Below are 27,854 nucleotides of genomic sequence, written 5' to 3' on the forward strand. Positions count from 1 at the left end.
AAAGCCACATGCTCTCTGTGGGAGACTAACACTGTCACCTCCATGATGCTCTCCGGCTACTCAAACTAGAGGGATGAGTGGGTGTGGCTGGTGTAGAAATAGGAGTCCTGAAGTCTAGCTAGAACTGAGTGCAGTAGCAGCCATGTCACTGGGCTAGTTGGCAAGCTCTTTGTGGTATTGGCGTCTTTTAGTACTTCGCTGAACTATGAATGGCAGTGTCACACCTGTCTTTGTTTATTTGCTGAATTATATTAATCTTTCCTGATTTTTTGGGTGAGAAGGGCATGATCGTAACATTCATACTCAGGGAAGTTGGCCTTAATTTTCTTCATACATCTCCAAACTGATCTTTTCACTTGGCTATTAAATCTGAGTAAGAGATGTTGCACGGGCAATGAAACTAGCAAGAAGCTGTTCTCACAAGAGTACCAATAAAGTATGGGTTGAAAATTATTTAAAAAACAAAAACAAAACCCAACCTTTATTGACTCTTCTCAGGGCCATCCGTATATCTGCCCAGGGATACAAAACTGCCAACTACTAGCTAGAAATAAGAAAAGGAGTACTTGTGGCACCTTAGAGACTAACCAATTTATTTGAGCATAAACTTTCGTGAGCTACAGCTCACTTCATTGGATGCACAGAAATAGCTACTCTACAAAACAGTAGGACAAGGCAGTGATTTAAATAGAAAAGCTGTGGGGTTTATTTTTCTTGTTATTGGCAGAATCTGCCTGTTCTGTCAGGTTTGTTTTGGAAAATGAAAACAAAGAGAGGCATGTCCATTTTTCTCCTCCTTAGGGGCTATTCTTGTTCACAGGCTTCCACCAAAAAAATGTATCGGCATGTTTACAGTAGACATGTTCCCTCTCAAACATTGTACCTGCCTGCATTTATTGGCATTTGTTTGTTCCATCGTTAAACAGAATAAATAATTAATGGTTTGCAAACCACATTGCTCATTATGAATCTCTGGAATCTGAGTGTCCAAGTACATAAACATTGTATTTGTTTTGCAGAAGTATGCTTATCCATATGTGGTTCTTGGAAAAGTTATAAAAAAAAATCCACCTTAATTTCCTCCATTAGTATATTTGGTTTGAGATTTTCATCTGATTTGAACTTAAAAACAAATAAACTTTATAAGCAATGGCAAGTGAACTATGATTTCTTTCATGGCCATAGAGCTGAACTGAAAGCGTATTCATTTTTGTGGAAAATTTTTGAGAATTTCGTTTTTTTTCTATTTCATTATCATAAATAATTAAAAGCAAATAGGTCAGCCGCTTGTGTCTGGGTGAAGCTGCATTCCACAATTACAGGAGTGAATCAAACCCACAACAGATTTCGGGCAAAATCCTACCTGGACTGAAGCAGGGGTGACAGTGGGGTGAGTAGCAGGGTGCAAACCCTTGCGTCTAGCACAAGAACCATGCTGCTGGCTCAGTGTGGGCAGGTGCTATGCACTATTGAGTACACTTTGCTTCTCCTTTGATGTGAGGCACCATGCGGCCCCAACTGACACATCCTGCTGTCTCAAGTGTACACGTTAGCTATTCAGCTGATGGGCTGATCATGTCTCATCACCAGCAAACCAGCTAACCTGGCTCCCCCTAGTGCTTTGTTGTTTGTAAGGGAAACACACTGGGGATGAATAGGTTCCCTATTCCTTTGTCCCAATACACTCACTACAGGCGTTGGCCCTTAGTATACACAGAATTGTTATGGCAATTCACCACAGAAGTGACTCTCCAAATGATAGTCTTGCATAGTTAAGACCCAGTTCCATGGACATCTTCCAACTCCGCAAGACTGCAAGCTAGAATTCAGTCTGAATTGTAATGTATGCTACTTTTGACCACTTTAATAGATACAAAATTACATATGTACAAACAAATAGGGGAATTAGATGATGGAGGGGATGGAGAGTGGTGGAAAGGAGGACACCAGAAGAGAAGTGGAGAAAAGGAAGAAGTGAGAGAGGAAAGCAAGAGGGAGAAGGAGCAGAAGCGGGATGCAGGCATATCTGCTGATGGAGGAGAAGGTGTATTCTATTCTCCCAAAAGTTTGAGCAAGCAGCAACGGTACTTCATCTTGCAAGGACCGTGTGGAGTAGTAAGCTATGGTCCTTCATCAATACACAGTGATGCCACAGAACCCTGGCTCCCATTAAAAGGGCACCCACAAGGCGGTCTATCTGGCTGGGCAGGTTAGGCAGAGGGATACCACTGCAGACACCAAACATGTGGTACAGGATCAGCAGCAGCAAGGGCAGCAAAAACAGTGGCATGTTTGTCACCAAGTGTTGCTCAAATAAATAGACACGATATCCAGACGTCTTGACTAGAAGCAGTTTTGTGATTGCAAGCAGATACCAGTATGTAACACAATCGTGGGGGGGGGGGGAGGTGGGGGAAGTCCAAAATGTGTAACATCACTTCAATGCACGTAAAGTGATTTGCTTCATGACTTAAAGTATGAAATAATTGCCATCATGGAGGGTTTTTAAAATGTATCTCCAACTGCCAGAGATAGGGAGGACTCTGAGTTACTACAATAAATTCTTTCCCAGGTGTCTGGTAGGTGGATCTTACTCACATGCTCAGGGTCTAACAGACTGCCATATTTGCAGTCAGGAAGGAATTTTTCCCCAGGTCAAATTGGCAGAGACCCTGGAGGTTTTTCACCTTCTTTTGCAGCGAGGGACACAAGTCACCTGCTAGTTTGAACTAGAGTAAAAGGGTGGATTCTCTGTAATTTGACATCTTTAAATCATGATTTGAGGACTTTGGTTACTTAGGTAGAGGGTAGGGGTCTCTTACAGGAGTGGGTGGGTGAGGTTCTGTGTCCTGCGATGTGCAGGAGGTCAGTGTAGATGAGCACAGTGGTCCCTTCTGGCCTTAAGAGTCTTTGAGATTCCTGATTTTTGTTCTATTTTTCTTCCCTTTCCTTTAAAAAATGATAATCTTAAAACAGTGGACTGCGAGGAGAGCTCAGTTCAGGCATGGCTTTGCCACATGCTTCCTACGAGATGTCGGGTCAGTCACTTCAGTCAGAATTTTCAGCAGTACTCACTGATTCTATGTTCCTCATTTTCTGGAAACATGACTGGATTTATTTTCACAACTACCATGTGAGCGAGGGAAATATTATCCCCTTTTTTACATATGGGGAACTGAGGCACAAAGGGCCAGATTTTCAAAGCTATTTAGGTGCCTAAAGGTGCAGCTGTGCACATAGGCTCAGATCCTCAAAGATATTTAGGCATCCATCTGCATCTCTAGGTGCCTAAATATCTTCCAAAGTCTGGCCCAAAGAGAATAAGACCAAAATTTGCAAAAGTGTCCACTGTTTTGGGGCGCCCAGCCTAAGAATGTGAGGGTCTGATTTTCAGAAGTGCTGAACACTCACAGTTCCAGCTGAAGCCCATGGGAGTTTGGTTAAAATCAGTGGGCTCGCAGCACCTGAAAATTCAGGCCTTTGGTCTCTCAAGTTAGGCACCTAAAATTAGTGTACACTTCTGGCCATGTTGGGCTATTATCTCTGATCTTAATTCTTCATTTGTGAAAAGGGGATGCTATGTCCGTACCTCGCAAGGGACTTGTGCAGTTAAATTCATTAGTGTATGCGATAGGGCCGCAGAGAGGTTTTTTGGAACCTAGAGAAAAATTTGAAACTGAGGCCCCCTACACTTCCAAAAAAATTACCAATGGGGGAGGCCTGGTGGGAGTTGGGGTTGGAGAATAAGCCTGCCATTCATTCACCCCACAGCCGTGGCTCTTGGGCTGGGCTCCCCACTCCAGGTATTGTGACCTGGTGCATTGTGTTACAGCACCACTCAGGTTTGCACCAGGTCACAATGCCACTCACTCAAATTTGCCTGGCCATTCCTCCTTCATGCCTGATGGGCAGGTGGGCCAAACCTGAGTGGTGCTGAGACCCCAAGTTGCAATGCCCCTCTGAGGGGGCCCTTGGTCAAACTGCTCCTCCTCCCCCTTCTAGGAAGCTCTGGTCTGTAAGGTGCCGATACTATAGTGAGAGAGCGACAAAAAAATTCCATGAGGAAATTAATAATTCTGTACTGAGCACTGAGTTTGGATAGGGCAAGGTGAAGAAGGCAGGGCCCATACATTGAAGATAAAGAGAACTATTGAACAGCTGCCTGATTCCCAGAGCACTGTCCATCCTGTGCACTGATTCAGGAAGGGGTCCTGTCGAAAAAAATACTTTCCATCCTGTATGTGAATATTGTATCATAATGCATGGGCACAAGGGGGCAGAATTAAAGTTGAAGGGGAGCTGTAAGATACTGGCTCTGACCATGCCACAACTTTTGAAAATACCCAATTATTTCTCCCTTGGCTTGCAGAGCTCCTGGCTAGAATATAGCGTCTGAACTTCAAATTCCTACTCTAGCATTCTGTGCCCCAAGCTCCATGTGTTCAGCTTGTTTTACTGCAACGTCCTGCTGAATTTCAGATCATACCTGATATAGTTTTTACCTCAATTTTTTTTTACCAAAAAGTAACATGGCTGATGGCTTGATATGAGGAAGATTACAACAGGCAACCAGACTGCCAACATGTTGGAGTACCTGGTTGAAGTACTGTCTTTCAAGAGTTTAAACTTTATTTAAACAACAGTAAAACTCCTTGCCCTAAACCAGTGATGGAAATAGGTGGCCAGATGTTTGAGCCCATTTATTGAAATGAAAAATCTTTCAAATTCCTATAATGCAAACTGTGAACTAACCGTCTGGGTGTATTTAAAAAAAAAAAAAGCATAGTACTCCCTTAAGGCTTTTGATACACTAGTTGCTATAAATAATGCGGATTTAGCATACACAGCAGCATCAACAACTACAAAGAACATTTCTCCCCAAGGTGCTCGTGCAAAATCCACATGGCTTCTCCGCCAAAGTCCATCCCGAACCACAGTCGTACCCGTGGTGTCGGCAGTGCTGGCACATGCTCACACCCCAAACGACTCCTTGCTGTCATTTCAATGAATGAACTTCATGCCGGGTGTAACTCGAATGACTTCGTTGGAGTCACCCCCCAGGACTGAGTCTCACCCAGTCTGGCCACCACACAGAACTTTTTGCTAATACCTCCATTGGAACAATTCCTAAGTGTCTCTCATGCAGAATGTGCTGTTGTCATTTAGTTGGCGCAATCACACGAGTAACCATTCAACAGGGATGCCTGATGTGTAGTCTTTCATTATTGTGGGTCAGAAATGGTTTTATGTCATTACAAAGCTTCTGTGTAAAATCAGGCTTTCTGTTTTGGATAATATAGGATCTTTCACAGCATTAAAACAAACTGTAATACACTTTACTTTCCATCATGAAAGGTGACTATGATTACTTGAGCTTAGAAAACCATTGTTATGAGGAAACGATTTATATATTGCCTTCCTCCTTTTGTTGTTATTTATAGGTTTCACCTTTGTCCTTAATTTTGAATGTTAGAGTCTCCCTCCTGATGGATAAAAGTGTCTCCACAGTGTAATACAAAGCTACAACTAATCCAGATCTCATATCATAAGAGAGTTATTCGCATTCATGGATGTCCTAATAATGGTCCTAATCCTGTTCTCATTTAAGCCACTAGGAGCTCTGCTACTGACTGCTAAGAGAGCAGCATTGGGCACAATGTCTCCTAAAACTGTAGCAGTAAAAGTTATATATGCAACTTATGTATGGCAGATCTGGAAAGGTGAGATTTTAAAAGCAGATGCACCTAGCCTGTTGAAAGTATGCCATGACATGCTGCACCATGGGCAACTATAGTCGTTCAGCTGATTGATCTACAGACCGGACTGACACAATCATTCAAATCTCAAAAGCAGAAAGTCCTGTTACTCTCTATCTAATAATTGCAAGTTCAGCAGAAAAAGCCACCAGGACTCCCATAGGTGGAAGTTCCCATTTTACACCAGCAATTTCACCTTCCTCATTCCTATGGGAATTGACTTATATAAAGATTGTTAGAATGACTAATGCTAGGGTGCAAATTTCTTAGAGATGAAGAGATGTAATCTTTGCTGGACTTTTACAAGGAAGTTTGGTTAATCTGAATCAGCCTGTAAATCCTTATAGCGGCTTAGCTAAAACAAAACAAAAAAAGAGTTGACCGTCAAGCAAGTAGTGCACACATTTTGAACCACTGGTTCTCATTCAAGACTTTCCTTGAGATCTGGATAAACCCAGCATGAATGAAATATTCACAGCAGGCTCAGGAAACCAGACTGGTCTATGCGCTTGTACTCATCCCCTTAAAAACCACAATTATTTCAGGCTTTGCTAACCAGGCATGGGACAATTTGACTTGCTCAGCAACAAGCTCAAAAACAAATAATCCAATTAATGAAAGAAGCAGAGTGTAAAAGTATTTGGGAATGTTTGGGAATAGCACAGATAAGCAGCCAGCACCTCCCTCGTGGAAAGTTTCCCTGGAACAATGGCTCAATGAGGCCCCTTGTTAATTGAGGATTGTGGTTGGTCTGTGAACTCCACAGTAGTCAGAGCTGTGACATTTCACTGGCACTCAGAAAACAAGGGAGAAAACAAAGAACCGCACACCATGCGAACAAGTTGGGCTTCAATTAAACAAACTCAAAAGACAAATGCTGACATTTGCAACTGCTGCCTACTTCAGATTCTACAATGAAATCCGAGCAACTGGTTACATAACTTTTTCCTAGCCATTCAAGCCAGCCCTCATTAGACAACAATAAAGGAAGGTCAGCAGTGATTTTAAACAAAATATTTAGTCTTGATATGGGGGGGAAAATGGTCAGGTTTATTCCCATTGCAGTTATGGACCATAGGTACAGTGTCATTCTTTCAACATTTTAAAACATCGTATTTATTTTATCATTGTTTCTATGCTAATGACATTCAGCTGCAAATAGCTCTGAATACCTTCAGCTACTCACATACTCCCTCTGCCTGCCTTGCCCAAGTAAATTCATGGCTCTGGCTCAAGTTCCTTAAAGTGTGGCTCTATCTGTGACCCTCACAGTGTAAAATCTTGCGATTAAGGGGCCTTGTGACAGTTATCAGCTCCACTTAATTTAAGCTTTCACTGTTTGAAAAGTCACTCACTAGTCTTTTTTCTTGCAAAGACAGAGCCAGATCTGGTCAGACTTACGTAACGGAGTGTGTTGTGGGCTCTGGTCATGTTAGCTCCTCAATATAAACAGATCAATAGGGTTGTTTGCTACTGTATTGAGGAAACCCCAAATCTCCTCTAACAACTGCTCATCCCAGCTCCACTCTTGTCTGCCAGCCACTAGCAAACATGGACTCTAATATGAGGTCCTGCTTCTTACAGCCTGCACCTCTTTCTTCTTATCACCTTCTCCCCTCTACTAGGGGAATAGCTGGTGGCAGAAGCCCCCATATTGTCCAACTCATATACTTATATTTAACTTCTGTATGTCTGACAGTAGAACCACAGAGAAAAAACTAAGCCAAAACAGATTTTCCCCACTTCCTCTCTTGGAGCTATGGGGAGAAATCCTGGCCCTACTGAAATCAGTACCAAAACTCCCATTTACTTCAGGATTTCATAGAGACTTAAGAGGTGTGTGGTGGAGAAGAATGGGTAGATAGCCCCTGCACACACCGCTGGGCACTGAAGAGAATCCAGGCAACATGCTCCTCCGTTTTGAGAGGCATTGGGGAACTGTGAGGTTACGGCTCAGTACTCAAAAATGCCTGCAGAGGATGTCTGGACCTCAGTAGAGTGTATGAGGCACTAACTGTAACAGGAACCTCTGCAGTCAGTAAATAGTGATGCCTGGCACGTGACCACAATATAACCTTTTGTAACCCTGACCTAGGTGAAGTAACTGGAGCCATGCAATAAAATTCAATCAGCACAGCTGTGTGTCACAGTAATATTGCCCCCGTGGTGAGAGTGGGGCGGGGGAATGTTCTTTTCCAGGGCCCCAGTAAATCTTAATCTGCCTCTGCAAACTCCAGGGTCTCTGTCTAGGGAATGCATTGAGACTGCTTGTTCTCAGTTCCACACTGTAGTTTTGGGTGTCAGGCTCTGGCATTGATGGTGCCTGTTCTGCAGTCCCCACCTGGATCTCAGTGCTTGTGGCATTCACAAAGCATGCCTGCTCTCAGCAATGTGCAGAGGCGAATTAAGGTTTCCTGGAGCTCTGGGCCAGAGCAAGTGGGGGGCCTGTCCCCACCCCTTCCATCTGTGAGAAGAACTCTAAACAATCTTTAGCAAAGAATGGTGCGGCGATGGGGTGCTGTTCATGACATCTGCCAGACCATTCTGTGATTCCATTTTCTTTTTCTCTGTGTGGCTTCTCCACATCGTCAAATGCTTCACTGAATGTTTGAGCTTGCTCCAAGATGAGTCTCATCTAATCTTCTAGGAGAACATCATTGTTCATGCTGGCACCAAGTGCCATCCATTTCAAGCAATTCTTTGCCTCATTTATAAGTTTGCAGATTCTACTGCCATGATTGTATGCTTGCCTCTTAGAGCATGACTGATGACTGAAGCACCATAGATCAGTGGTGGTCAACCAGGAGTACTTGTGGCACCTTAGAGACTAACCAATTTATTTGAGCATAAGCTTTCGTGAGCTATAGCTCACTTCATCGGATGCAAGTGAGCTGTAGCTCACGAAAGCTTATACTCAAATAAATTGGTTAGTCTCTAAGGTGCCACAAGTACTCCTTTTCTTTTTGCGAATATAGACTAACATGGCTGCTACTCTGAAACCAGGAGTACGTGTACACCTGGGGGCACTCAGAGGTCTTCCAGGAGATACTCAACTCATCTAGATTAGTGTTTCTCAACCTAGGGGTTGCAGCCCCCAGGAGGGTGGTGGTCATGGGACGGGTTTAGGGGAGTTGCAAGTATAGGGTTGGCATCAGGGGGTGGCCACGCGAAGCTAAGTTACATGCTTCAGCCCCAGGTGGCAGGGATCTGGCTTCAAACAAAGCTCACAAGTGAAAAACAGCCTCGAGTATCACACTGAAATGTAAGTACAATATTTATATTCCAATCGATTTATTTTATAATTATTTGGTAAAAATGAGAAAGTCAGCCATTTTTCAGTAATCATGTGCTGTGATGCTTTTGTATCTTTATCTAATTTTGTAAGCATGTAGTTTTTAAATGAGGTGAAACTTGAGGTACACAAGACAAATCAGCCTCCTGAAGGGGGTACAGTAGTCTGGAAAGGTTGAGAACCACTCCCTTAGGAGACTAAGCACCACAGGAAACCCAATTGGCAGCATAGCCAGTGATGTCTGGTCCAGCTGCACTATTTAAGCACAGAGGGAGTTCTAGGAAGCTGTCTCTGCAACCCATCAGTACCTGCCTTGTTGCTACGACCTTAGACCCAACTCCTGGTTTCAGACTTCGGGCTCTGACCCCTAGCTTGACTTTCAGCTCTGACTTCGGCCCCAACCACAGGCCTCTCTCCTGGTCCTTCACACTGGGCCAGATCACCCATGTCCTAAGTGTGACACACATCTGTATCTTTTGGCACCTCAGTGACTTTAAAAATCTGTGTCCCTCAGGTTTTTCCCCCCATGAGTAAAAATGTTGCTTGTTTTATTTTAACCCACTCTTTTGTACTGAAAATATTACAAGAACAGTCATGTACTTTGTTTTTCCCGTCCTTCCAAGTAACATTTCAATTTAAGCAGGGGTGATCTATCTATATTATAATATCAAATGGACACAGAGTAAAGAGGTAAGTACGTATTACTTATTTTAAAATTATTTTCTTTCCCAGCTACTCTGAGTTCTGCATTGCTGTTGCTGAGAGTTGCACTATTAAGAGGTTTACTCTTATCTGGCAGAACTATATAGTTGATTGTTGGCCTGCTGGATTCATTTGTGCTGTCATGATTGCTTTTTTGGCCAGCATTAACAATAGTAACAAAGCTTTTAGAACAGTTTAGTGTAGAGTTAACGAGTCAGTAATGCCAAAGGTATACTGGTGGTCTTTTAGGAGTAATTTCCAACATGTACCTTATTGTTTGTTATTACTTCTGCCCTAAAGAGTTGTTAGACATGGCCATATTGCATGAAAATAGAGGCTGCTTGTAATTTACATATATATAGGAAATACTGTAGGGTTCCTCCCTCTCCCCCCGCCCCCACCATATTCTTGCTTTTCTTTGTACAGTGCTTTGAGAGCCTTATATGGAAAATACTGCTACTATGACTAATACCTAGCTGTTATATAGAGCTTTTCAACAGTAGATATGAAAGTGCTTCAGAATTTTTAATGTATTTATCCCAAGTATTACTAGTTTAATTTGAAATCCGTGGCAACATTTTCCACATTATATTGAAAAAAGCTATAAGGATTTGGCAGTCCTTTCTTTGGAATTCTGATGGAGATTTCATGCTAGCAATTATAGGAATGCGCACAGGTTTTCCAAATGAAATGTGATTAAGCAATTGATTAAAATGACCCGCTTTACTTAATTTAGGGTCAAAAAGCAGATCACACTTTTGTGAAATACTGGGGAGAAGGGACAGGACCCTATTTAGAAGGATTTATCCATCTAATAGGATTTGTACACCTAGGTTCTCCTTTTTAGATCTCACAAAGGAGCAGGTTTTCTTTTTCAAAAGATAGATTTCAAAGAAAGCTTTCAGACTCTATTTGATCTTTCAATGGAGCCTAAGGGGCATTTAGAAAAGAGATGGATGGCTCTTCTTTGCTAGTATGTCTCTGTGTAACCAGCTTTGTAATGAATACAACTACTGTGATATGTAGCAATATTTAAAATCTCTCTCTTTTAAGGTGGAATGAATTTTAGTGCTTATAAAAAATCAGAGACTTACAAAGTGTATAGCCATAGGCTCCTGCACTGCAGAAGCTTGTGCATAATGACCTTCTGCCTGCAAAGAGTCACATATCATTGTTCTGCAAAGACAGAAAGACTAAAAAAAATCTTACTCCTTGCATTAATTGGCGCATGATATGGGAATCCAGCCCCTTTGCACTGATGCCATGGTACAGGGAACAGCAGTGAAAAGGGGCCATTTGTAGGTGGAGACCAGGCATGGCCAAGTGAACATATCACTCCTCTGTGTCCTCATCTTGCATGCACGTTGTCTGGCAGAGATGTTCTATAAAATACCCATATTCTTTCTCTCTAAGGGCACATCTCCACTGCACTCTTCCTTTGGTGGTGGGTAGAGTACATACCCACATAGCCCCCCCTTGCAAGGTGTGATGGGTTTACAAACCCCGGAGAGCAGGTTATTAAAGAGCAGCTCTGGACTTAGGTGGCCCCACCCAGCCACACCTGCAGGCAGGGCTTTAAAATGGGAGAAGAACAGCTCAGAAGGAGGGCAGGTTGTAGAAGGGAGCAGATAGTGGTCATTAGCAGATAGTGGCCATCCTCACAGCACTGCAATACAGGCAGCAGGGTTCCACATACCTTTGAAGGGAAGGGGCATGGAGGACTCGGAAATCCTTGGAGAGAGGGTAAGGCAAGGCAGAGAGTCTGGGGGTGAGGCAGAGGCACTCTAAAGCAGGGATACTAGAATGGCAGGGTCAGGAGACTATCTTCAGCTGATCAGGACCCCGTTGAGTGACTGGGAATGCCTGAATGCTGGCACGGCAACACCCTCACATTTATTTTGCTACAGACGTAACTCTGTTACTATAGATTTCACACACTGCCCCCTTCTCATCCCCCACCCATACAGTCCTTTCAGTGACAGAGTATGCAAAGTAGATTTGGAAGTAAGGATTTGGGGGGGAGGGGCGAAGGGCTTCTAATTTACAGTCTCCCCAAAACCCCACCCCGTTGCTTACTGGCCCTCTTGTACCCTTATCTGTAGCTGTTTGGTGCATCCAAACACTCAGATGGTAGATAATGCCTTGCAATGAACTCTATGAACCAGAAATGCTTTCTTTCCTACCCTACTAGTCACAAACTTTGAATCTACTCTGAACCTATTCTAGAGGGGAAACCTCCCAAAGGCCAGCAAGCTGCCCAGTGGACCGTGCTGATGAGCTCTAATGAGAATGAAACCCTTGTTGATCTATAATTTGCTACTGATTAGCCTAGGCAGCTTCTAGTGCATCAACCCAGTTCCTCAAACATTACTTTGGCTGTTTCCACACTATGCTTGAAGCAACATATGGTTCTAGCACTGTTTCTGTGATCAGCGTGGACAAGTTTTTCCCCCTCTGAGGACCATGTTATATAAAACCATGCTATAAAGCTACTCTTGATAACCTTGAGGGGCAGTCTGTAGCATTGCAGAATATCAGAAAAAATCCCTGTCCACATTGATCAGGGAAACCGCAGGAGCATGATTTCAGCCAAAGTGTGGACAGACCCTCAGTTTTCACCAGTATGTGGTGAGTCTTTGTAAGGGGTTGTATATGCAGATGGGCTTTTTAGGAGCTCTAGCAACTACATTTTTTTGTAAGATACAAACCAGCAAAGAAAATAAATTAATCACTCCCTACCCCCATTAAACACACTGGCAGTTCTGGCCAAGTTTGTTTGGAAACTTGTAGCTGCCAGCACTCGGCTATGATTCCAGCATGCTGCCTCCAGAAAAATCTACACTTTGAACAGTCTTTGTTCCCTAGAGGCTAGACTAAAGAAGACAGGGATAAGGGCACCACAGAGAGGATGTATTCAGTTTCAGGGAGGCAGGCACTAACTCAGTACTGTGAAGTGGTTTTTTTGGCTGGCATTGCCGGTTTACACTGACATCTGATGCCCTACAGAGAGTAAGTAGAAAACACCCAGGGAACATGGTCAGGGAAAACAGATAGAAGATTGTTACTGAATTTACATTTTACAGGTCTGGTTTACAGGGACTATATGGACCTTATACATGTGCTGAGGGGCTATATGATCCAGAATAAGGCCTGATATGCATGGGAAACTGAATTAATGATGTCAGCTATAGCACAGGGCCTGCACTGAAAGCACTCGAATAGAGACAACAAATTGTTAAAAGTCACTTGGATTCTGTTGGAACTGCAAGACTCTGCTGCCTGCTTCCCCCAAGCTGAGTTCACCACTGTGGAAACACTTGATTGCCTCCGCCATACATAAGATTCCTCGACCTAGATGACATCATTTTTATGAGATCCGCAACGCCAAAGGGTTTTATAGTCTTGCACTATTTGGCAAACTTCATTAGACCATTGTCAGGTGGCTCTCAGCTACACCACTAAATGCAAGACATTGTAAACATGGATATAAGCAGTTTTTCCATTTTCAGAGGAGCAGGGTTTAATCTAAACAGATGCGCTCTTTTATATAGCTGACATAAGCACTTGGGTACCACTGGGATAGGCCCTATCTATGAATATTCAGTCAGTCAAGTGGCAGAAAGAGAGCTCATTGTTGGTGGTTTCCTTAGAATCTCTCTTCTCTGTAATAACCTATTGCAAAGCCATTATTGCACCCGGTTTGAAATACTAGCAACTTCTAGCGTCCCCTCCAGGAAAATCTCCTCTGTAGTTCCATACTCAAAGAGCAACTGTGTATTTTCAGCCTGAATGACCTTTCTCTTTAGTCAAATGGAAAACTACAAAATAAGTAAAGTCCCACAAGAGATCTTAAAGTGTGTGTGTCACCTCTATGACAAGCTACATTGAAACTGAAAACAAAATGGCTGATGGCTCCACAAAGAGCAGATTTCTAGAAATGTAAAGGTGTCTGACAACAGAGACACAAAAGGTATATAGTTATATATAAAACACTGTCAAAATAGGACCTGGATTATTCCCAGATGTACCCTCCAGCACCTGCTTAAACATTCTATGAGACATTAGCAAAGATACCATCCTACTCTACCATCTTCTCTTGAGCAGTGAAGAAAGAGAGGTGGCACTGCTCCAGGGCCTCATTCTTGGAGGGGGACAGAATCGGAGGGGGCTGTGCTGTGAAGGAGGGAAGAGAAACCTGACTTACACCGTTCATTAAACAGTGGCACTGCTTCAGTACCTAGTCTCAGATAAAGGAAACGTTTACATCTATCTATCTACCTTGTGCAGGCTCTGCATATATTCTTTCCCAGTAATTAGAAGTTTGGCCAAAACAGTGATTTTCAAATTGGGATTTGACTGCGGTAGATATTTCATCTCTGATGGCACAACATTTCTGTGGCTTTCCAATGGCTTTTACCTGACATGACCGTGGTAAAATGCAGGCATCACAGTCTGCCTTCATAATACAGCAATTTCTAAAGCTGGTACACCCGTTGTAGTTTCAAGAATTTTAACAAGAGGCTTGTGGTCTGTGATCTATACAACTGTCCTCCCATACAGACGACCATGGAATTTCCTGAGGCCGAATATAGTGGGCAAATCTTCACATTTATTGTTTACGGCCCAGTAATTGTGGCATACTCTATTCTAAATTCAGTATAGGGAATATTGCGGCCATTGTGGTGGAGGTAAGTCTGCTGACCTTTTAGACCCATCTGCCATGGCATTACATGTTTAAAGTCTTCTTCACTTGCTATCAAAACATACAAATACCTTTGCAGCTATCAGTAACTTCTTGGTTTGTTCAGATGCCCTATTATATTCTCCAGTCCAAACCCAAGAACATTCTCCATTGCACCATCTGATTTCCTACAAAGACAGATTAGGACAAAACTGTCCACAACAATTAACCTGTGCTAAAAACCTACTTACATCTATGCTATTTAAACACAATTACTTTGGACACATCTTAAATTGTTTCTGGATGAGGCTTAAGGGTTCCACATCAGTCATATGACCCAATGAAATCATTGGGACTGAAAAAAGGCACATTTCTCCTTTTCCACTGCTAGTCCACAGTTTTGAGCTTTTGCGGTAAACATTCCAGGGTTCTCAAAAGAACTTCTATATTGTCACCTGTAAATGGGTCTGTCACTCAGAGAGTAGATCATTTCACTAAAATCCTGTAATATTTGGTCCACTATACACTAAAATATAGTTGCAGTGATAATCATTGCGGGCGGGGTATTATTTCCCCTTCCCTCCCCCCCACCCACACACTTCATTTTGGATATTTATGGCAAGGTAATTTCAAGCCTCTTGCTTGAGTGCCACCTGCTGGTAAATTTGAGAAATGTAGTTTGGTTGAACCTTCATCTGCTTGTTAATGGTACAAACCAATCTAGGTTTTCAGGTCTACATCCAACGAGGTGTTCCCAGGGACTTTGTAGCCTCTGGAAATATGGCCATTGCCATCCTGTTTCATAAAACATACAATAGGTCAAATTCAGTCCTTGTATAAAAGTAAAAAAGATGCCTACGCCATGCATAAATTTGGCCCAGTGGACGCTGCTCATTTCAGAAAAAAGCCACAGAGGCTAGAGACACAAGGTGAGTGAAGTAATATTTTGATTGGACCAACTGCTGTTGGTGAGAGCGACAAGCTTTTGAGCTACACAGCGCTCCTGCTTGTCTCTCTCACCAACAGCAGTTGGTCCAATCAATAAAAGATATTACCTCACCCATCTTGTCTCTGGGACCGACATGGCTACAACAACACTGCATGCAGAGAATAGACAAACTGGCCATCCAGTTGCTCTAATTTTGTAAAACAGCCGCTTATGTATCACAGAATGCTGGCACGGCAGCCGCAGCCACTCATAATTCAGCCTTCATGCCTTTCTCAGACATAGGGTGCAGACACATCAGTATATTTTATGTAAGCTTTCCAGAACATTGGCTACTTTATTTACCCTGGGGCAATTTAGAAGTAAGTGCTTTAACCAGTTAAAACCAAACAATGGGAAACATAAACCCTAGTTACACTGAGGTCCAAATGATGCCATTTACATTTTACTATGATTGGCCTCCAAATTTTTCTTTATATCTACAGGTTTTAAGTGTGCATGGTCTTGATTATGACAGTATCTGAATTACTCTTTCATTACATAGGCTGTTAAAGAAAGTGAAGGCCATTCATTTTAGCTACATGATCATTTATCAGCAGTTGAACACACAAAGACAATAAAGCATTTCTGCAGTTCTGGACAGGGTATTGTTTACACATGTCTGACAATCCCGGTGCTGTTGTGACATACTTTGCTTTGCGCCGAGATTCTCTCTTGCTATTGCTGTGCTGGTTACTAGTGTGAAAGGCTTGCTCCTTGGCAAGTTCTCTCAACATGTCATAGATGGCCACAATTGGAGCAGTGTAGACTTTTAAAAGGACAGCAATGATCTAATGGCAGAAGAAGGTTCTTAGGGTTTAGGTATCCAAGTGAGATTTATGAGTTCTTGACTCTGAGCCAGACTTCTTATGTGACCTTCAGGAAGTCACTTAGGGTGGGATCCATGAAGGCACTCAAGCATTGTAATGCTTACAATTGTGGCACCTAGAAAATTACAGCAACACCACTGTAATCCACTACCCTGAGTTAGGTGCCTAGGCTTTCTATACAATGAATGGGGAGAGATGGGCACTAGCAAAGCATTTTAATACGGCTAAATGTAAATGTATATATCTAGGAACAAAGAAGGTAGGTGAGGAGAGTCTATCCTGAGAAACAGTGACTCTGAAAAAGATTTGGGTGTCATGGTGGATAATCAGCTGAACATGAGCTCCCAGTGTGACTCAGTGGCCAAAAGAGCTAATGCATTCTTGAGGCATAAGGAGAGGTTATTTTACCTCTTTATTTGGCACTGGTGTGACTGTTGCTGACATATTGTGTCCAATTCTGGTGCCCACAATTCAAGAAGGCTGTTGATATATTGGCAAGGGTTCAGAGAAGAGCCACGAGAGTGATTAAAGGATTAGAAAACCTGCCTTCTGGTGATAGCTTCAAGCAGATGAATCTATTTAGCTTAGCAAATAAAAGGTCAAGGAGTGACTTGATCACAGTCTACGAGGACGTACACAGAGAACAAATATTTAATAATGGCCTCTTCAGTCTAGCAGAGAAAAGTATAACACGATCCAATGGCTGGAAGCTGAAGTTAGACAAATTTAGACTGGAAATAAGTCAAAATTTTAATGGAGAAAGTAATTAACAATTGGAACAACTTACCATGGTTCATAGTGGATTCTTCATCCTTGACAATTTCTAAATCAATATTGGATGTTTTTCTAAAAGATATATGCTCTAGGAATTATTTTGGGGAATTTCTGTAAACTGTGCTATACAGGAGGTCAGATTAGATTAGCATAATGGTCCCTTCTGGTTTTAGAATCTATGAAACCTTGGACATAGTATACTTTGTCTCCTAGGTTTAAAATTTTCTATTTGTCAACTGTTAAACAATTTATTTAATTTCTTCAGAAGTGTGACCCATCTCTACCAATTCACCTGGCCCAATGGATTGGGCACAGAGCTGGGGTCAAAGGAGCTGGGTTCTACTCCTAACTTAAACACTAACTAGCTATTTAATCTTAAGCAATAACAACATGATAAACCTCTCTGGGCCTCAGTTTTCCCATCTGTAATATAGGGATAGTTGTTACTTGTTGATCTCTGTAGAGCAGTTTGAGATTTCGGAATGAAAAGTTCTAAAAGAAATGCGAAGTATAATACCATGGTCAAGAGATAGTGTTTTTCCCACAGTGTAAACACTGAGATACGGAGCACAATTAAAATAGGACAATTATTTTTTTTTTATTTCAAATTAAGAGAAGACTGACCTTGTCCTTCAGTGGAGCTTCCCAAAAGTCAAATGTTTATAATTTCATTTGAGTATTAGAGTGACTCTAGCCAGCCTTTCAAATTTTGCCACAAGAGGGCACCACCCACTGTAAATGAGAGTTAAAAAGTCTGGACATTTTGTCACACCACAACAATAAATTAAAGTGTCAGGACTTGAGGTGGAAGTTTCAAATGCTGAATAACTAATTTTTCTTCCAAATTGTTTTCTTTGATAGTTTCGTGTTTAGAGAATGAGAACCAGAACTGTAATACATCTGTGCCCCCATCTGAGTGTTGTGGCAAAATGCTGGGCCTCCAGTGGAATAGATGTGTATTTCATGTGCACAGATATCACAGTGTTTTATATTGACTGTAATATGTGGAATAGGCCACTATTGTATCAATTCACATTCACAAACAATAACTTTGCTGAAAAAGAGTTAAGGTGGAATGTTCATTTTTAGTTACATCCAACTTGTATCCAAAAGAAAAATATTAAATTTTCTTTAAAAAATCCTGTGCTTTTAAAAAAAAAAAAAAAAAGGCAAGATGACACATGATCTAAAAGTGAGGCGTTAAGGCATTCAGCCACTACCCTGTTGCTATACAATTCTCCATTGTTAATGATCACCAACTCTTTCAGGCCTGCTAATAAATATAGTAAACAGTACTAGACCTTACACTAATTCCTAGGACCTGAATAGTACACTCTTTCTATTCCGATAACTGGCCTTTTATTCCTATTCTTCGCTTTCTTACCTCTCAAAACATTGTTTAATCCATGGTTGGATTTTACCTCAATCTGGTTACTATGTTTTCTTAAAAGTTCCTTGTAAAGAACTTCATCCAACTTATTCTGAAAGCTAAATAATTTACATTCACGGCTCTTGCTTTATCAGCTACTCTGTTAAACCTTTCAAAGACTTCATATAGGTTAGAGAGGTATGAGCTACCCTTACAAAAGCTGCACTGCTTTGTCTCTATCATATTACAGTGAAAACACATTAATTTGCATTAACAATTATTTTCTCTGAAACATTTTACTTAAGAGGAGTCAATGAGCTTCAGCTGCCGTTGTGGCATATAACATTCATTATTCTCTGTGATGTCCAAGTGTGTGTGTGGGGGGGGGAGGGGAAATGACACGTAACGTGCACTAGTCCCACTAACAATACAGTTATGACACAGGAATAATGGTAAGAGACTGGGCTTTACTTCCTGGCGATTAGTCACCTGACGTGGATCAGGAACACGAAAGGTTAGCAATCCTGTCTGTTTTAATGCCTGCGATGTTTAATCTCTATACCAGCGACATGCCGGTCACATCATCCCATAAGATCATCTACACCGCTGATATTGCACTAGCAACGTGAGCGTTCTCACTGAAGGCCACAGAAAAGGTGATGAACAGTGGCCTCCAGACACTTGAGACACATTTCAAAGCTTGGCAATTGAAACCCAACACCTTGAAAACACTTATCTCTGCTTTGCACTTGAACAACCACGAAGCCAAAGTGCCACTGAAAGGGAACTTTTGTGGTCTGCCTTTATTGCATGACCACAATCCACGGTCCCTTGGAGTTATCCTCGATCGGACACTGAGCTACCGCCAATCTTGACAACACCAAAAAGACGACAAAAACAAGGGTTAACATAATTCAGACGCTCCTTGGCAAATCATGGAGATGTGATGCACACACATTTTGAACATCAGTACAAGCCCTGTTTTTTGTGAACAGCAGAGTGTTGCACACCAGTTTGGTGCAATAGCTCCTCCCATCCCAATCTCACTTACACTGAAATCAATGCTGCATTCAAGATTATTAAGGCTCTCTCAAATCAATGCCAATACCATGGCTTCCAGTTTTGGCAGACATCCTGCCAGCCAACATCAGGCGAGACACTGCTGTGATCTAGGAGTACAATAAGATCCTGGCCACTCCGGAGCTACCAAGATGTCAATTCACTGCCACTCTCCTGATTCAAATCCAGGAAGCACTTCTGGATCCACACATCAGTGCTACAGGCCAATGGAAAGAACGTCAGCATGCACTGTCTTGAATCGTGGGCCACTTGTGATGTCCCTAACAAAGACCTGTTTGAAGATCCAACAAAAGAAATCCAAGGATTTTGCCTTCCCCATAGGCAGTCCAGCGCATTTAACCGCGTTCAGACAACGCACTGAAAGTGTGGATATTTCCTGCACAATGAAAAAATCAAAGAATCACCAAATTGTGATTGTAGTGAGGTACAAACCATGTGACATATCATGGACAACTGCCCAATTCACACTTACAGTGGCGGTACAAGGGGGATCCACCCAGCTAACCCAGAAGAATTAGAATAGCTTTCAAATTTTAAGATTAAATTATAATCCCAACCTGTTGCTTTTCAAATGCCAGATGAAACAAAATAATCTTGTATCATGACGGAGGACAGTATTCAGGAGCTACCACTACATATTCCACCACCTTTTTTCTTTACACTCATATGCATGTAAAATAACAGCGAACCAAAAGCAACCACCACAAAAAAATAACACCAATTAATGGACTATACAACTGGAGACATCTCAGATGGGACTCAGTGTAGATGATCTGAACATATAACAGAAGAGAGGGTTATTCTGCTTCCGATTGGCCATCTATCAATAACTATCATCGCCAAAACTGATGGCTTCCTGATCACATGACCACTTCTTGTTCCCAAAATAACAGCTGCCCTCCATAGCTCAGGGGGTTAGAGCAATTGGGGGGGATGCAGGGGTCATGGGTTCTAATTTCATGTGTGAGGGAGTAGCCATTTTGGACTCAGAATCTTTTCACGGGTGGCTTGTCTCTCTTCCACAGTGGCCATAGACGTGCATCTACCACATGGAACCTATGCTGGATGTTGGGAAATCAATGGAGTTAGGCACGTGGTAAGATTTTCAAAAGTATCTAGTTGCCTATTTGCATCTTTAAAAATCTGGCCCTAAGGTCCTTTTGCCCATGAGTATCGGAACAGATAAGCCTCATAAAGCATTATGAGGTGTGTTGTGATAGTCTAACAGCTTTTCTTTTTACTATTTTAATTGATTTTTCGGTTAAACTATTTGAATTTTCATCTTAAGGGCTTGATGTGGTGTGCCTGAAAGGAGATATCACAGCAAAAATTGCTGAAATTAGCCACTTATCAATTCTGGGCCTTTATTTGTTAGTAACTCATTTGGAATCCTTTGGTGAATAAACAATGTTATTATACTGATATGTTGCCCAACAGTACAATTTCAACAAAAATTAGAATAGTGATCTACTAATCAAAGGTAATCTTTCGCTTTTGAATTCAAATAAATCTGCACCATCCTTAGCCCAAGGGCAATCAGGAAGTACACATGGTTTCAGTGTTTCTATTGAATTCTGTTTCCTCTACTTATTTAAGCACTCATCCTTGGCCAAAGCAAAAGATCTGGGGCACTCTTCATATACTTAATAATACTCAGAGGGCACTGTAAATTATGCTCATCATTTCTAACCTCATATTTGGAGGGAACTGGGTTTTTCTAGGAATACTCACTCAACTTCTTTGGGTCATTTTATGTTTCTCATTTGGTCTTGTCATATTTTGTTTTGGAAATGACTTGATTACATTTTTTATGTGCAAACTGAATAAAATCCAAATCAGTACTCTATAAACTTGGTGCTTTAAAAGGGCCATTTTCACAAAGATGAAAACCATCAGGAGCCAAATCAGTTGGGAGAAAGAATTTGAACAGAAACATATGAATGAATGAGACGTGGGAACTATTTAAGACCATTTTACTAAATGCCTCAAAAACCACAGTCAAGAAGGAAAGCAGCATTGTTTTTCATTTCTACCCGAAATGCTTTTATGGGCCAAATTCTAATACCCTTACTCACAAAAAGTAGCATCCAACTCCATGCTATTTGTGCAGTAAGATGCTACTGCAGGTGAGTAAAAGGATCAGAACCTGGCTCTTAAAAGGAAAGTTCTCTTTTTAAAATTTAGCTCACAATTAACCAGTCTGGTATTTGTAATCCTCAGAACTACTCAATGTATTTCAGTCTGCTAGCTGTAGTCCTTTTCCTACCACACAAACTCACAAGTCTCAACTTTAGTGTTGCTGAAATGCTGAAACTAAAGAAAATGGAACCAAATCATCAGTAAAATTTTCCAAAAGAGCAAAACTTGACAGGTCTGACAGACTGGTGGCTACATTTTAATTTCATCTTGAGAAAATAGAAATCCCTACCCCCCCAAAAAAAAAAAGTGGGAGGGAGCAGAAATTTAAAAGAGGACTGCCTAATTCAGCAGCTAAATCAGTGTAAGAAGCTCTGCATGTGTGTTGGGGGGGTAAGACACAGAGTGAGTGAGTGAGTGTAATGTGCCTTTCGAAGTGCTGGGAGCTTGATGGGAATGTTTGATTAGCTCCACTCAGAAAAAGAAAAGGTGCCCAGGCCTCCTTTTCCTGCTTGTTTCTGAGTCTTTAGAATAACGTTGACTGGAGTTTGTGGTGCAGAAAAACTTGGAAAAAATACTGCATTCATACTGTGAGGAGAAAAGGAATACACCTCAGGCAAGGTAATTCTGATTCTATCCCTGTGATCTATAGCTCTGTTTATGAGGAGGGGAAATTGTTTGTTTGTTTTGTCAGTGTGGAATTAAATACAGAGGGTTTTTTGTCTAAACTTTTACACTGAATGCATGTTACGAAAGGTCCTAAAGGGGAAGTAGAATCTGTACAGTGAAACTGTATCATATATACTTTAGAAATTATTTATTAAACCATTAAGCCCTTACTGTTAAACTGTATACACACACAGCCTTAGCAATAAAGACTTAATAATTTCATTAAATAGTTGTGTATATTATGCGCCTGTGCGCGCACACAAATAGATCAACACAGTTGAAAGAAACTGCAAATTGTGCAGTGTTCTTTGTATACTACTTTTAAACTATATTCACTGTCAAATCTATTTCGTAATTTTTTCCTCTGTGCTCAATAATGTGTGAATAAGTTGTGTACAGGACAGATGAGTGGTAGCATTAATTAACATGAAGGTATCACTTAGGAATACAAATTTTTGTGATACCGTATTTTAAATTAAATTGTTTCACTGCAGCAAATAGTATAGATCCCCTGGTAGATGGATAGATATGTATGTGTATACACGCTATATATACTTTGGTGCTGAACGCTTGTTCTGCTGGTGAGACGCTAAAACTGAATAGCATTACTGAGCCTGCCGCAGCTGCTCAGCTCTCCACAGAGAGATTGGATTCTTGATGAGTCTTTAAAATGTGATTTGTGTCAGACCAGTACAAACATGAACCAAGTGCCCCCAGGAAACATTTCACAAGGAGAGTTCTGAAGAGTAAGTCAATCTATGCTCCTAGAAGTTAATGGTAACTACGCCGCTTTCAGAACCAAAAAGGAATTACAGATCCTCTTTGGGGCAGATTTCTTTTCCCCTTCTTCATAACATCAGAAATGTAACTAATCACCCATGGCAAAAAAACAACATACTCTAGATAAAATGTTAATGGTGTATAGATATGTTACATTGCAGTAAATCAAGAACTAAAGCAAAAAAGCCCTAAGATTTTCAAATGGAGTTTTAAGGTACACTTTGCTTGATAAAAAACATCCTGCATTTTACTATACTCCAGCTGCTTGTATATCTTTATTTTCTATGCATAAAAGACCATAACCTGCAGTCATTATTCAGACAGACCTGTCATTGGAGATAAAGTAAGGGCTGTAGGAGCTGGCCCTTAATAAGGTGCAAACAGAATTAAAGAAAACTCACTACATTATAATCACATCTTATTTTCTCAGTATTAAATTAGCATCTGATTTCGAAGAGACTTGATTCTCATCCATTTTTATCTGACCTAGCTAATTGCTTGGCAAGGTTCAAATCACTTGTGGTGAAAGAAAACACATTCTGCCTTTTTGTGATTCAAAGGCAGGAAAACTACAATTTTTTTTAAAAAGTCTGTCTTAATATCAATTGAAATTCCATCTTATAACCTTTTAGATGAATTATGTTTGCTTTGCTTTGTTGTTATATGTAAAGATGGTCATTTTGCTTTTAATGGGGAGGGGATTATTATAAGAGGTTTAAAATTATTGTATGCATGAGGTCAGATAAAAGAACACCTTTGTCATTTATTATTTCTATCCATTACTTATGAGGACTCATTGCTTTTGTGCTAAAAGTAGCCCTGGAATTTATGTAAATTTGTTTTAAATGCTTGATTGTAGCTGGCCCTGCAGAGGTGCTTAAGGAGAGAGGTGGCTTTAACTCCCTCACCCTCCCATTATAGCCTCTATGCCTCAAAAACAATCCACGAGAGAAACCAAGATCCAGTGGGTAAGGTGCTAACATGGTATTCCATTAGTTTCCCTGCTCCACCACGGATTTCCTGTGGGGCCTTGGGCAAGACACTTAAGGAGAATAATGGTCCTATTGAAGTCAGTGGCAAAATTTGTCTCTCTGTGGCTCAGTTCCTCATCTGTAAAATAGGGCTCTTACTACTTCCCTACCACACACACATAGGCACCAATTCCATGGGTGCTCCACAGCTGGAGCACCCACCGTCAGCCAGCTCCCCTAGCGCCTCCTGTCCGCTGGCAGCCCCCGAGGCTCAACTCCTCCCCCTCCCTCCCAGTGCTTCCTACCCGCCGTGATCAGCTGTTTTGCAAGGTGCAGGAGGCACTGGGAGGAAGGGGGAGGAGCGGGGATGGGGCGCGCTGGGGGGAGGGAGGAAGAGGCGGGGTGAGGACTTGGGGGAAGGGGTCGGGTGGGGATGGGGCCTGGGGCAGAGAGGGGGCTTGAGTGGGCCTGGAGGAAGCCAATGCCTGTGCCAACATAGGTGTCTTGAGACTAACCACATGAAAGATTGTGAGGTGCTCTTGGTCATGAGGGCCATATGAGTGCTTGAGAAACAACTGCTGGGGTATGTAGGCACTAGTAATGAGTCCTAGCTAACAAAAGGTCCAGCCCTATCTTCCCTGAGCTGGAGCATTTACTGCAGCAAGTGGATCTAGTGGTGGATCTGCTGTTCCTGAGAGCCCAGGGAAGTATTCTGGCTGTGTAAGAATTCCGAATCAGCCAGAATTCCTTCTGGGGCCCCTGTGGGCTGTGGTTTAAAAGTCACATTCTGACCATAAGAATTTAGGATTGGATTACCAGGTAGGCACAGATGGCTACCTGACATCTATTTTCCTCCCAAACTGAAAAACAATTTCATCTCTCTAGATTCTGCTCTAGGTCCTCATCACTATAGCATATATCTCATTGGTATGTGGTGGTGGTAAAGAGGGAATGTGAAACAAATTTAATAGAATAAAAAGATCCAAGAAGTCAAAAGTTAAATGAAGAGCTTTTTTAAAGGATAAAACTTTGATCCATGGCTTCTGGATATTGAGAAATAATAATGGTGCTATAAATTGTTAATACAGCAACATCATAGGCAGCGAATGAAACTGTAGGCCTAAATTCTCCCATGCTTGCACATAAGTAGTACCTTACTCCATACGTAGTTCCATTTTTAATAACCACTGCTCAATTTGAGTAAGTGGAATAGAATTTGGCCATGATTTGGGACAAAGTATTCCCTGTCCTAGCTGCCATTGTGACAGAGGGGATATAACTCTCTCTCTCTTCTGATGACCACCCTATCCCAATAACAACTGATTTCTATTATGTTTAGAAAATAAATTCTGAGTAAAGATCTCTGTTCATTCCTTGATAAAAGAGGTCTCCATCAATCTTGGACCAAGTGCAACCAAGGATTCTTTTGCATCCTGTTTCCTTTATTTACTGCAGATTTTACACTTGGAAATCTTGGATTATAGCCTCACTCCCACTCCAGCCTCTCTATACCACATGAAAGGGACAAAGTGGCATAAAAAGGCTCTAAAAGCCCTATGTTCAGTAAGGGGGTACTTCCCCAGTGCAGACACTGTAGATAGAAGACAGTCACAAGACTGCCTCACAAGGACACCCTCCTAACCTCCAGCATGGGGAGTATGCTGGGGGATGAGACCGCAGCACACAGCACTGTAGAGATTCTGGGCACTGCTGTGTACGGCAGCCTGAGAGTGTAAATTAGACAGGTCCCCAGGGCTGTCCATGTTATGCCAGGAACATCTCAAGTCCCTGAAATAGTCCAGAATTGGGAGGGTGAAAAGGTGGCTTAAAGCCACCATAGTCCTGCCTCCCCCTGGGCTGCAATGGCGGCATTAATATGTGGCCAAAATAACACATCAAGTTCATGGCCGATGTTCTTAAAAGTCTCAATATCTACATGGGCTGTGTGGGTTATGTTTAGCATTTCCATTTCTATAGTCCCACTAAGATTTTATGCTTGAAGGTGCCTGGTGGTTTTTGGGTTTTTTTTTTGTTTTTTTGCTGGCCATCCATCTAGAATTATGGGCATATCTAGTGGGGTGTCACAGGGGTCAGTCCAAGATCTGGTACTGCAACAATTTCATTAATGGCTTGAGTAACAGGGTGAAGAGTATGGTTATAAAATTTGCTGATGACACGAAGCTGGGAGGGGTTGCAAGCACTGTAGAGGACAGGATTAGAATTTAAGATGATCTTGATAAATCGGAGAATTGGTCTGAAAGAAGAAGAAGAAATTCAATACAAAACAAGCGCAAAATACTTAGGAAGGAAATGTCAAATGCAAAACTACGAAATGGGGAATAACTGGCTAGGCAGTTGTACTGCTGAAAAGATCTGGGGGTTAGAGTGGATCACAAACTGAGTATGAGCCAACAAGAGAATGCAGTTGTGAAAAAGGCTAATATTCTGGGGTTTACTTAACAGAATGCCATATGTAAGATATGGGAGGTAATTGTCCCACAGTTCTTAGCTCTGGGGAGGCCCCAGCTGGCGTGGCACACAGAACTGGACACACTACACTTTCTTAAAGTCGTGGATAAATTGGAGAGAGAGTCCAGAGGAGAGCAACAAAAATGATAAAGTTTAAAAAGCCTGCCCTCTGAGGAAAGGTTTAAAAAACTGGGTGTTTACTCCTGAGAAAAGAAGACTGAGGGGGAGACCCAATAACAGTCTTCAAATATGTTTTGGGCTGTTATGAAAAGGATGGTGATCTATTGTTCTTCATGCCTGCTGAAGGTAGGACAAGCAGCAATAGGCTTAATCTGCAGCACGGGAGATTTCAATTTGGTATTAGGAAAAACTTTCTAACTATAAGCATAGTTAAGTACTGGCATAGATTTCCAAGGGAGATTGCAGAATCCCATCACTAGGGGTTTTTAAGAACAGGTTAGACCAACACCTGTCGGGGATGGTCTAGGTATACTTGTCCTGCCTCAGTCCAAGGAGTGGGATTAGATCATCTCTCCAGGTCCCATCCAGCCCTGCATTTCTATGATTTGGCTTGATCTTAAACCACAGGCGGACAAAGCACAAGGTTCTGTGTCCTGGGCAGACAGATCCTCTTTCCTACAGTCCTTGAAACAATGAGACTATCCTTTTGCATCCCAAAATACTTTGCTATGAGACATGGAATTTTGGGGTGTCAAGTTTCAGACTTGGATGGGCTATAGCTGCTATTCAGATTGTTGGTATTAGTATGTAGAAAAGTATATAAGGAAAGCCAAATATCAGAACTGCCACACCTGTTTGTCAGGATACATATTGAAAACCAAGTTTCAATGTCATTTCTATCCAGGTTAGGTTTAATTTTGAGTTCTGTGATTTTTTTGGGGTTGGTTTGGGGACAAAACTTTGCACCACAAGTTACATGACTAGTTTTTCTGGTCCCAGATTGGTTGCACTTATCCCTTGCAATAAGTGTAGCTCCACCTCTTGTTTTCAGGCTCTCACAGAGGGAAGATGCTTCCTGTCGAACTCTCCCTCACTACGCAGAAGCAGCAGACTTTAAAGCTCTTAATGTGCAAAAAGTCAGTAAATCACTATCCTCCTGATCCGGAGAGGTGTTAAGAAACCGTAACTCAAGTCTGAGGTCAACAGCAGTCATGGGTGCTCATCTCCTGTCAGGATTAGGCCCCATAGTTGTGGAGAGAGGTAGGGACTGAAGGATGTGATTTGGTTTCCATTTTGCTTTTGACAATAACTCTAATATTAATCATTTAATGTTTGGAAAGGGCTTTATGATCCTTAGATAAAGGATATATTACTTAATCCTGAGGGAATTATGCACCAA

At 41.7% G+C, this 27,854-nt stretch overlaps 1 long non-coding RNA gene across 3 annotated transcripts in view; it reads right to left on the reverse strand.

Annotated features, from left to right (window-relative positions):
- The window catches only part of LOC140909329 (uncharacterized), a 119,093-nt gene that overhangs the window by 48,937 nt on the left and 42,302 nt on the right, over nucleotides 1–27,854 (reverse strand). The gene's annotated exons all lie outside the window — the stretch shown is intronic.

This window comes from Lepidochelys kempii, chromosome 3 (assembly GCF_965140265.1).
Source record: "Lepidochelys kempii isolate rLepKem1 chromosome 3, rLepKem1.hap2, whole genome shotgun sequence".
Classification (NCBI taxonomy): domain Eukaryota; kingdom Metazoa; phylum Chordata; order Testudines; family Cheloniidae; genus Lepidochelys; species Lepidochelys kempii.